Here is a 13,446-nt window from a genome sequence, read left to right as displayed (position 1 = left end):
AGATCAACAAAACTGACAAAGCCATTGGCTAGACTCACCAAGAAAAAAAGACTCAAAACGGAAATGTAAGAGATTACACCTGATACTACAGAAATATACAAGATGAGAAGAGGCTAAAGAATTATATGCCAACAAATTGGACAATCTAAAAGAAAGGGCTAAATTCCTAGAAGCATACAACCTGCCAAGACTGATTCATCAAGAAACAGAAAATCTGAACAGACTTATTACTAAGCAAGGAGATTGACTCAGTAATCAAAAACCTCCCAATAAACAAAAGCTCAGGACCTGATGGTTTCACTGGTTACATTTTCAGTAGAATTCAAAAAGAATTAACACAAATTATCTTCAAACTCTTCCAAAAAATAGAAGAGGAAAGAACACTTTCAAATTAATTTTACAAGGCCAGCATTACTATGATAACCAAAATTAGATAAAGATGCCCCCCGCCCCCCCCACACAAGTTACAGGCCAATATTCCTTAGAAATATAAGAAAAAATCCTCAACCAAATATTAGCAAACCAACCTCCATACATTGAAAGGATCACATACCATAATCAAGTATGATTTATCCGAAGGATGAAAGAATGGTTCAACATCCACAAATTAATGTGATACACCACATTAACAAAATGAAGGATCAAAATCACATGATCACCTCAATAGATGCAGAAAAAACAGTTGACAGAATTCAACATCCATTTATGATAAACGTTCTCAACACAGTATGTATAGAAGGAACACACCTCAACAAAATAAAGGCCATATATGGTAAGCCCACAGTTAACATCATATTCAACAATGAGATGCTGAAAGCTTTTCTTCTAAGGTCAGCATCAAGACAAGGACACCCACTCTCAACACTATTATTTGACTTAATATTAGAAGTACTAGCCAGAGTGATCAGGCTAGAAAAAAATAAAAGGCATCCAAATTGGAAAGATGTGAAACTGTCAGTATTTGCAGATGACATATTATATATTCAAAACACTAAAGGCTTCACCAAAAAAACTTAGAATTAATCAATACATTCAATATAGTTGGAGGGTACAAAATCAACACACAGAAATCTGTGGCATGTCTACACACTAATAATGAATTATCAGAAAGAAATTTAAGCAATCCAATTTACAATTGCATCAGAAGAATAAAATATCTAGGAATAAATTTAACTAAGGATGTAAAAGACCTGTATGCTGAAAACTGTAAGACACTGATAAAAAAAAAATTGTAGAAGAAACAAAAAAGTGGAAAGATAGTCTGTGTTCATGAATTGGAAGAATTCTGTTAAAATGTCCATACTACCCCAAGGCAATCTATTGATTCAATGCAACCCCTACCAAAATTCCAATGACTTTTTTTTTTAACAGAAATAGAACAAACGAACAATTCAGAAATTGAATGACATACTAAAGACCCTGAATAGCCAAGGTAATCATAAGGTAGAAGAGCAAAGCTGGAGGCATCACCCTCCCTGATTTCAAAATCCATTATAAAGCTCTGGTAACCAAAACAGAATAGTATTGGTGTAAAAACAGACACATAGATCAATGGTACAAAAGAGAGCTCCGAAATAAACCCACACATATGGTAAATTAACTTACAAGAAACCAAGAATATAACAATGAGGAAAGGACAGTCTCTTCAATTAAAGGTGTTAGGAAAACAGGACAACCACCTGCACAAGAATGAGTCCAGACCACTATCTTACACCACACACAAAAATTAATCCAAAATGCATCAACGATTTGAACATAATACCTGAACCCATAAAATTCCTAAAAGAAAACATAGGTGGTAAACTCCTTGACGTTAGTCTTAAGGATGATTTTTTTTGGATTTGACACTGAAAGGCAAAAAATGCAAAAATAAACAAGTGGGACTGCAACAAACTAAAAACCTTCTGCACAGCAAAAGAGACTGTCAACAAAATGAAAAGGCAATGTACAGAATGGGAGAAAATATTTGCAAATTATATATCTGATAAGGGGTTAATATTCAAAATATGTAAAGAGATGATAGAACTCAATAGTAAGAAAAATCTGATTAAAAAATGGGCAGAGAATCTGAATAGACATTTTTACAAAGAAAACATGCAGATGCCAATTTTAACATGAAAAGATGCTCAACATCACTAATTATCCAGGAAATGCAAATCAAAACTACAATGAAATATCACCTCATACCTTTTAAAATGGCTATTATCAAACAGACAAGAAATAAGTCTTGGCAAGGATGTGGAGAAAAGGGAACCCTTGTGCACACTGTTGGTGGGATTGTAAGTTGGTGCAGCCACAATGGAAAACAATATGGAGGTTTCTCAAAAAATTAAAAACAGAACTACCATGTTATCCAGAAATTCCACTTCTGGGTATTTATTCAAAGAAAATGAAAAACATTAACTCGAAAAAAGATATATGCATGCCTATGTTCACTGCAGCAGCATTTACAATAGCCAGGCTATGGAAACAACCTAAGTCTATCAATGAATGAAGGAAAATGTGGTATATACATACAATGGGATATTATTCAGCCATAAAAAGAAGGAAATGTTGCCATTTACGACAACATGGATAAACTTTGAGGACAGGATGCTAAGTGAAATTAGTTAGACAGAGAAGGACAAATGCCATATGATCTCACATTTGTGTGGAATCCAAAAAAAAAAAAAGACTTCATAGACACAAAGAACAGACTACTGGTTGCTGGGGGGGTGGCAGAGCAGGGACTACGGGTTTGGTGAAATGGGTAAAGGAGGTCAAAGGATACAAACTTCTAGTTATAAAACAAGTCATGTTGATGTACAGCGTGGTGACTAAAGCTAATAATGCAGTATTATTTACAGGTTGCTATAAGGTTAAATTAGAACAGGTAGAAAAAGTAGCAAAATCTAGTTAGATAATAGAATTCAATTAAAAATATTACTAATTGCATATAATGTGAAATAATAAGGGGTCCTAGATAATCTAACAAGACAGCACAATTCTAAATTTGTACACAACTAATAATGTAACTTTAAAAAGCAAACACTGACAGAACCAAGGAAGAAATAAATCAATAGTCTTAATAGGAAATTTTAACATATCTCTCTCAGTAGGTGATAGAACATGGAAGTAGAAAATCAATTGATAAATGCAATTTTGGAATACTGAGATTTAACAAATTTGTTCTAATTGATAGGTATAGGATCCTATATTCAACAGCTACAAAATACACATTATTTTCAGGTGCACAGAGAACATTTACCAAAACAGACTACTCAAATCACAGAGTATGTTCTTTGACCACAATCAAATTGAAAATCAATAACAAAATGTTAATTATAAAATACCCCACATATTTTGAAAAAAAGCAATAGATTAAATGAAGAAATCCAAAATTTTTTTGGAAAGATGAATAAAAATAATCCTCTAGAAATATATATTTTAAAACAAAGAGGAAAAAGCACAAATAGCCTTAATTAGGAATCAAAAATGAGATGTTCCTTTAGACGCTAGACATGACAAAGAGAGCAAGAGGATATGATAAACCATATGATTAAAAATTAGATGAACTGTATCATTCTCTTGAAAAACATCTTACCAAAAAACAGACAAAAGACAAAATGGAAAAACTGCATAATTCTGTATCTTTTAAAGAAACTGAATATTTAATGTAAAACCTTTCCACCTGGAAAACTGGCCCAAATAGCATCACAAATGAATTCTTTCAAATATCTAAAGAAAAAAATTGCACCAAACATACACATCTCTTCCAAGGATAGAAAAAGAATATTTTCCAACTAATTTTATGAGAATATTATAACTGTAAAACCAAAACTTACAGGAATATTAAAAAAAACATATTAACCATGTCAACGCATTAAAGGAAAAAAAATCCTGATTTCAATACATCCAGAAAAGTACGTGAAAAGATTCAGAACTCCTTCGTGATTTAAACACACACACACACACACACACACAAACCAACTCGGCAAACTGAGATATTGGATGGAACTTCTTTAGTCTGACAGCACTTACAGAAAAAATAACTGTGCAAACCTAGAGTATTAAGCTCCTACTGAACACCATACTAGAGGTCCAAGCCAATGCAGAAAGTCAAGAAGTGAAACTAAAATTACAGGGAGGGCACAAACTTTTATTTAGAAGATAACTTCTGGGGGATGTAATTAAACAACACTGTATTTTATACTTGAATAGTGTTAAGAGAGTAGATCTTAAATGTTCTCACTACAACAAAGAAGTGTTAATTATGTAAGGTGATGGAGGTGTTAACTAGTCTACTGTGGTAATCATTTCCCAACACATAAGGGCATCAAATCATTTTGTATACCTTTAACTAATACAATAATATATGTCAATTATATCTCAATAAAGCTGAAAAAAATAAAGGGATATGAAATGGAAATGTAGAAATAGAATTAAGTGAATTTAGCAAGATCCCTGGCTATAAGGAGAATCTATCTATGGACTAAATATATAGATATAAGTATCTATATATATTTAGATACATATAGATGTAAATATATGTATAAATCTGATCTTTATATACATTTAAAATTTTTTCTTACATACTAGCAACAGACACTTAGAAAATTTAACTTAAAACAGCACCATTTACAAAAGCATAAAATAAATACTAGGAATAAATCTAAGAAAAAGTATGCAAGTCCTCTGCACAGAAAACTACTAAACATTATGAGAGGAATTAATGAAGACTAAAGTAACTGGGAAATATGATGCATTTATAGATTGGATTTTTTGTTTTCCCAAAATACAGTTTCAATCAAAATCCCCCAAATTTCATTTTGTGGATTTGACAGATCTAAAATTTTTATGGAAATACAAAGGACCAAGAATAACTAAAACAATCTTACAGAAGAACATATTCAGAGGATTTACACTACCAGATACAAGACTGCTAAATCTACACTAATTAGCAATGCATCATTGGTAGAAGGATAGACAAATAGACCAATGGAACAGAATAGAGTCCAGAAATACACCCATAAATATGTAAGCACTTGATAAAGTTACTGCTGAAAAAAAGGTTTCTAAACCAGTATCAGCAAAATCATTGTCTTAACTACTAACGTAGCTGATTTTCACATTAATTAGAGATAGTCACACCATTTTGCTGTCAAGAAAAATATGAATTTTAACTCATTTTAAGGTAAATTCTCTATTTTCCTAAATATTGACAGGATTTCACAGTCTTCTCAGATCAACTTTGACATGTTCTTCCATTTTCATTTAATAAATTGACATTTGATGATTACATTAGTACCCAATTATATGTTAAGTAAGATTTACTGGCATATTAAAATAATTTTAAAGAGATTATATAGATGTAACTGGTATGATATCTATTTTAATTTTTAGGAGACTGCAAAATCTTACATGAATTTCTATATTCACATAAGAACTTCAAAATGTTAAACTTATTTACCCCAAGGGAATGTCTAAGAGGTCAGATCTTCCTAAATATATAGTTTTCACACATAACACCATCTTGAAAACATCTGGACTTCACAGAAACCACAGGGTAAGGAATAATCCTTCAACACCCAGAACAACCACATTCCTATCACGGTAAAGTAATTTTGTAAGAAAATGTTTGATTTTTCTGAAACTACAACTAAAATATAAATATATATATAGCCCTGTTCCTAGTGTAGCTATCTGATCTTTGTATACTTTCGTGGGAAGTTCAGGCAAACATGATCTTTGAAGATTCAAAAAGCTGCTTTTACCCAGAGACAGAATCTTGGGGACAATTTGATAGGGTGACAAGAGAGACAACTGTGTAGGTGTAGCTGGGTATCAGTGGAAATTAAGAATTAGAACAGGTTTCTTCCCAGTTAAGATACAACTGAAACAAGCATTATCCTTTTGTATCTTCCTTAACTCACAGTAAAACATAATTTTGAATGTTTGTCAGCCAATAAAACCTACAAAGTATACAGTAAGATAAGACTAGAACAAGGAAAAAAATCTTGTGTGACTAAAAAAAAAAATCCTAAGAACATAGAAAATCTATATAATCATGAGAAATAATAAAATAATTTTTGTAAGTAAATCTCACAAGAAGTTTGGAATCAGATTTTTAAGGGCATCTCTTCTGTAAGCAGCCTCCCCTTTTGTGTTGCCTTGGCCGACACTGAAGTCTCAAGCTCACATCATGAGGGAAGTAAGTGTGCTACGTCTCCAGTCTGATATAAGCTCTGGTGCATCCACACTGATGCCGGGACTCTCCGCTCGTCCAAGGGGTCAGCAGAGAGGTGTCAGGGCAGTGGGCTGATTTTGCACACTTATAGAAACCGAGGCTAGGGTTTCCCGGGAAAACAGAAAGGAAAGTCCTTAAAAAACTAAAAATAGATTTACCATATGTTCCAGCAATTCCACTCCTGAGCATGCATCTGGAGAGAAATCTAATTCAAAAAAATACATGCACCCCAGTGTTCACAGCAGCACTATTTACAGTAGTCAAGACATGGAAACAACCTAAATGCCCATCAACAGATGACTGGATAAAGAAATTGTGGTATAAAAATAGAAATACAGAATATCATACGAGAATATTATGAAAAACTATATGGAACCAAACTGGATAACCTAGAGGAGATGGACAAGTTTCTGGAAACATACAATCCACCAAGACTGAATCAAGAAGAAACTGACCACTTGAACAAACCAATCACTAAAAATGAAACCGAAACAGCAATAAAAAATACCTCTCTACAAATAAAAGTCCAGGACCAGATGGCTTCACTGAGAAATTCTACCAAACATAAAAAGAAGAACCCATACCAGTCCTTCTCAAACTCTTCCAGAAGATTGAAAAGGAGGGAATACTCCCAAACTCATTCTATGAAGCCACCATCACCCTGATACCAAAACCAGGCGAAGACACTACCAAAACAGAGAATTATAGGCCAATATCACTGATGAACATAGACGCCAAAATCCTCACCAAAATATTAGCAAATAGAATCCAGTAACACATAAAAAAGATTATACATCATGACCAAGTGGGGTTCATCCCAGGGACACAAGGGTGGTTCAACATATGCAAATCAATCAGTGTAATACATCATATCAACAAGAGAAAGGACAAAAACCACATGATCATCTCAATAGATGTAGAAAAAGCATTTGATAAAATTCAACACCCATTTATGATAAAAACTCTCACCGAAGTGGGTATAGAGGGAACATATCCCAACGTAATAAAAGCTATATATGACAAACCTACAGCCAGCATAGTACTCAACGGTGAAAAACTCAAAACCTTCCCACTAAAATCTGGGACAAGACAAAGATGCCCACTATCACCACTGCTATTCAACATAGTCTTGGAAGTCCTAGCCACAGCATTCCGACAAGAGAGAGAAATAAAAGGGATCCAAATCGGAAAAGAAGAGGTAAAAGTGTCACTATATGCAGATGACATGTTACTATATATAGAAAATCCTAAAAGGTCCACACAAAAACTACTAGAGCTGATTGAAGAATTCAGCAAGGTAGCAGGTTACAAGATTAACGTTCAAAAATCAGTTGCATTTCTTTACACTAATGATGAATCAACAGAAAAAGAAAGTAAAGAAACAATCCCCTTTAAAATAGCACCCAAAGTAATAAAATACCTAGAAGTAAATCTAACCAAGGAGGTGAAAGAATTATACAGAGAAAACTACAAACCACTGATGAAGGAAATTAAAGAAGACTTTAAAAAATGGAAAGCTATCCCATGCTCTTGGATTGGAAGAGTCAATATTATTAAAATGGTCACACTGCCCAAAGCAATCTACAGATTTAATGCAATCCCTATCCAATTACCCAGGACATATTTCACAGAACTAGAACAAATCATTATAAAATTTATATGGAACCATCAAAGACCTAGAATTGCCAAAGCATTACTGAAGAGAAAGAAAGAGCCTGGAGGAATAACTCTTCCAGACGTCAGACAATACTATAGAGCTACAGTCATCAAGACAACATGGTATTGGTACAAAACCAGACATATAGACCAATAGAGAGCCCAGAAATGAACCACAAACTTTTGGTCAACTCATCTTCGACAAAGGAGGCAGGAATATACAATGGAATAAAGACAGCCTCTTCAGCAAATGGTGTTGGGAAAACTGGACAGCAGCATGTAAAGCAGTGAAGCTAGAACACTCCCTTACACCATACACAAAAATCCACTCAAAATGGATCAAAGACTTAAACATAAGACAAGATACAATAAATTTCCTAGAAGAAAATATAGGCAAAACATTATCTGACATACATCTCAAAAATTTTCTCCTAGAAGAAATAAAAGCAAGAATAAACAAATGGGACCTAATGAAACTTACAAGCTTCTGCACAGCGAAGGAAACCATAAGTAAAACAAAAAGACAACCTACAGAATGGGAAAAAATTTTTGCAAATGAAACCAACAAAGGCTTGATCTCCAGAATATATAAGCAGCTCATACGACTCAATAAGAAAAAAATAAACAACCCAATCCAAAAATGGGCAGAAGACCTAAACAAGCAATTCTCCAAGGAAGACATACAAATGATCAATAGGCACATGAAAAAATGCTCAATATCACTAATTATCAGAGAAATGCAAATCAAAACTACAATGAGGTATCACCTCACACCAGTCAGAATGGCCGTCATTCAAAAATCCACAAATGACAAATGCTGGAGAGGCTGTGGAGAAAGGGGAACCCTCCTTCACTGCTGGTGGGAATGAGTTTGGTGCAGCCACTGTGGAAAACAGGATGGAGATTCCTCAAAAGACTAGGAATAGACTTACCATATAACCCAGGAATCCCACTCCTGGGCATATATCCAGAAAGAACCCTACTTCAGGATGACACCAGCACCCTAATGTTCATAGCAGCACTATTAACAATAGCCAAGACATGGAGACAGCCTAAATGTCCATCAACAGATGACTGGATAAAGAAGAGGTGGTATATTTATACAATGGAATACTACTCAGCCATAAAAACTGACAATGTAATGCCATTTGCAGCAACATAGATGCTCCTAGAGAATGTCATTCTAAGTGAAGTAAGCCAGAAAGAAAGAAAAATACCATATGAGATCGCTCATATGTAGAATCTAAAAAAAAAACAACCAAAAACAGAAACAAACAAAGCATAAATACAAAACAGAAACAGACTCATAGACATAGAATACAAACTTGGGGTTGCCAAGGGGGCAGAGGGTGGGAAGGGATAGATGGGATTTCAAAATTGTAGAATAGATAAACAAGATTATACTGTATAGCACAGGGAAATGTACACAAGATCTTATGGTAGCTCACAGAGAAAAAAATGTGACAATGAATATATATATGTTCATGTATGACTGAAAAATTGTGCTCTACACTGGAATTTGACACAACATTGTAAAATGATTATAAATCAATAAAAAATGTTTAAAAAATGAAAAAAAAAGAACTAGTGGTATATTCATGCAATGGAATACTACTTGGCCATAAAAAAGAATAAAATAATGCCATTTGCAGCAAAGTGGATGGACATGGAGATTGTCATACTATGTGAAGCCAGAAAGAGAAAGAAAAATACCTCATGATATCACTTATATGTGGAATCTAAAAAAAAAATTGCACAAATGAACTTATTTACAACATAGAAACAGACTCACAGACATAGAAAACAAATGTATGGTTACCAGGGGGAAGTGGGGTGGGAAGGGATAAATTAGGAGTTTGAGGTTTGCAGATACTAACTAATATATATAAAATAGATAACAAGTTTCTACTGTATAGTACAGGGAACTATATTCACTATCTTGTAGTAACCTATAGTGGAAAAGAATACAAAAAGGAATATATGTACTTATATAGATGACTGAATCACTATGCTGTACACCACAAATTGACACAACACTGTAAACCAACTGTACTTCAATAATAAAATTAAATAAAACAACAACAACAACAAAAACCCAAACTGAATCAGAACTTGATGGAAAAAAGCTCACAAGGCAAAAGTTTGAAGATAACTGAACCTGAAACAGATACTAGGAAAGAGGTATCAAAGGGGCACTTCTCATCCCAGGGCCTGTGCCACGGGGCTGCTGGTCTACACCACACCTGCCAACTCAATAGGATTCGGGGATTCAGGCGGGAATCTCGGTTTGCACTCTCTGCACTATTTATGGTAGGATCTTGGATAAGCCACTTTCCTTCCCTTTAAAGCTCAGTTTCCTTCAGTCCAAAATCAGGATTAAAACACCTGTCGTAATTACCTTGGGTGATTATTCTGAAACAAAAAAAATGAAGACAAGGTAGTACTCCTTGGGACTTGTATGTAAATATACCTTTATCTTTGCACACATTTAGGTATCAGATACTGCTGAAACCAGTCTTGGGGTGGGGAAGAATTTGAGTCAAAATACCTGGGTTTAAGTTCTCATTCAATTACTAACACTCTGGGTCAGATGGTATGATAGTCACTTAAGATACAGAGATGAAAAATCACTGGGGCTTCTTCATCTTCAGGATGAGAAGTGTGGACTCAATACTATCCAATCCGTGCAAGAGTGTTTATACACTTCTGCCTTGTTGAGCAAGGGCTGAGCCCATGTGGTTTGCTTTGGACAATAAAATCTGAATGTAGATTGTGTTTATTTCTTCCACACAAAAATGTTAGGTTTCAGTGTGTGGGTTGCCTTGTTTTCTTACTTTTTCTATGCTTCTTATATTATGGAAAAATGTAGTAACGCTTCAAAAAAACCCGTGTACACATGGCTTGATTAAGTCATGCATTTTGTTTTAAGGAACCTGAGGTTTTAGGATTATTTTTTTCTGCAGAATGATCAAGCTAATCTTGACTAATAAAACAATGCAAGGATATTTTCATAAAGCTAAACTTGTTCAATTGAAAGGCCCGGACTTTATTCTGAGTTTATAGTCTTCCCACATTTTTTTGCTGTGATAAGATATCATTTCCTATATGAAATGATTATCATTCTGTTAGGGGTAGAATTCCAAAATGTTAGAATCACGCAAATACAAAAGGTTACATGAATACAATAAAAATATACATGTGACTGCCAGTTTAGGAGAAATTAATTCTAGTAACTGCTAGCGTATGCCTTCAAAAGATTTGCTAATCAAGCCTTATGTAACAGCACTTCTGACTTTCTTTGTGAGAATACAAATCAAGTTTCACATTGGGAATCATGATAGTTTTGTTTATGACCTTAGAAACACTGTGATGGGTCTCCGATTGTCTCACTGATACACTCTCAGGTGGGTGGCTGAGGTTGTCAGATGAGACTTGGTAAATGGCTGCCTTACTATGTTAAGGCATTTTAAGGCCATATTATGATTTATTACCTTCAAACATCTGCCCAGAAATTTTAAGTGGTGTCAAAACTGGTCTGTAATTCCTGGACAATTAAAAGGCTTCTGATCAAACACCAAATGGTCCAGGACTCAAGCCTATTTGAAAAAGGTTTTAGGCTCAATTTTTAGAAAAATAAGGTAAAATTGTAGAAGTGACACCAAAGACTGCTAGTAAATGAGCACTTCTATCTAGTGAGTGGATTAGATTGGAGGTGAGGGCGAAAGAGGGGGAGTAAGAAGGGTAAAAATGGTCAGAGTGGGTACAACTTGGCATTTGCTGATTCAAAATCGTGAAGTTCTCCCTACTGCCCTGCTGTGTCTTTGCACTGCTAATTCCTTGCGTTTTATTTTTCATTTAGCCCTTCCAGTGGAGCTAACAAAAAACAAAACAAAATCAAACAATCTCCAACATACTAAACAGCTGTCTACAAGATCAGAAAGCATCCGAAAAGACCCTAAAGAGTTGTCTAATTCCAGAGGAAGGTCTTGTTTAAGTGGAGATGTGCTTACAGCAGAAACCTTGGAAATTTCCAGGAGTGGAATTTTATTGTCAGAACTTTCAATAAAGTGCAGCCACAGATCCTGGGAGCATTAAATAAAAATTACCAACAAGCTGTCTTACCTGTGTGTGCTCTGCTGAAAGGAAGGGCAAACGTGAGCAAGTAGCAGTTGTACATCAGTCAAAACTCTGACAGCTACCCTGTGAAGTTTGACGAGCTGCCATGTGCTCGGCTACCTAAGGTACTCTTAACTGAACCATAAAAAGACAAATAAATTAGTAATTGTATCCCTCCTGTCAATGTCCTTTTCCGTGAACTTCCCGAGCTGTTGGTTAACATTGTCTGGAATGATTTATCAATATATTCTTAGCTTTCTTCCATAAGACAGATACACTTGATTTTTTTTTTTTGTCGCAAATTATTTTTTTTGAATTGATATAAGAAAATGATACAGATACTGCCTGTTTCTGGACCTCTCCTTTGACTCCTTGCTCTGCCTCCTCCCATTAGGAAATCAAACCAATAAGATTAACATAATCTTTCTTGGAATTGACTGATCTTTTTAAATAGATCCCATGATAGACATGTGTAAAAATCAATAACAGGCCCCTCATTTGTCAAAGCTAATGACTAAACTCATTTTGAAGTTCAATAGTGGTCACTGAAGAGCGGCCACACAGTTTATGTCTAATCCTGTAGGTTTCTCCACTCACTCTGCAGAACGGAGAGACGGGAGGCTTTGTGCTTGAGGCACAATAGAAAAGCTTGTGTCTCTAATTTTATTTGTGTATGTTCATTTTTCCTCCAAAGCAGGACTATTCCTTGGTTCTTCAAGCTAATATATGAAGGAAATAAAATGAAGGATCCATCTTACACTTTGTTAACACCTTCCCTCCTTTTTTAACCAATTCGATCGTAAGCTCCTTCAATTATAATCTTAACTCCTTGAGGTTATGGGCCGTGTCTTACATATTTTTAATATCCCCAGAGAAATTAACATAGCGATTGGGTCACAGGTTAGCACAAAATAAAGATTTGGTAGAATTAAATTATCCAACGTCTTGGTCTATGGCATAGCAGTTATCTCAGACCAGACGTTTATATCCAGTGTAAAGAGCAAAAGACGCAGCTTTCCAGCCGCCTCATCTTTGATGGACGCCCTGCATCACAGGGTGGTTTAAGCAACGTTTGCTTCTGAGGCACTCATACTACTTCCCACAAAACCTTCTCCTGGAACTGCAAAAGGGTGAAAACTGCCAAGGTTTAATATAACACCCTCCTCCCGTTTAAACATACTCTGATTACAGGTGTGTCCCAGCAACAAAACATCCTAAAATCAAGAAGAAAGATGTGGGTGAAATGCCTGTGTGACTTAGAGCCCCTAATGAATTATGATTTGGTTTTTCAGTTATTATTAATAAAGGCAACGCCTTGTATCTGCATAATGCATTATGCTTTACATAGCTTCTTTCCATAGACCAGCTCATTTTCCAATCCCATATCAGGACACTTAATAAATATTTCCTTCACTTCCCTAAAAATTCCAAATCACGGTTTACTGTTC

The 13,446-nt window shown here is 34.9% G+C and overlaps 1 long non-coding RNA gene across 5 annotated transcripts in view; it reads left to right on the top strand.

Annotated features, from left to right (window-relative positions):
- Positions 1–12,169, top strand: part of LOC140696838 (uncharacterized) — a 486,199-nt gene extending 474,030 nt beyond the window's left edge. For all 5 annotated transcript variants that reach the window (XR_012073389.1, XR_012073386.1, XR_012073387.1 and 2 more), the window contains one exon: positions 11,742–12,169. This is a non-coding gene — a long non-coding RNA (uncharacterized lncRNA). The remainder of the gene's footprint in view (positions 1–11,741) is intronic.
- Positions 12,170–13,446: the final 1,277 nt, after the last annotated feature.

Source organism: Vicugna pacos, chromosome 6 (assembly GCF_048564905.1).
Source record: "Vicugna pacos chromosome 6, VicPac4, whole genome shotgun sequence".
Lineage (NCBI taxonomy): Eukaryota > Metazoa > Chordata > Mammalia > Artiodactyla > Camelidae > Vicugna > Vicugna pacos.
The sequence above is the reverse complement of the archived record's forward strand: the minus strand, read 5'-3'. Positions and strand labels throughout refer to the sequence as shown.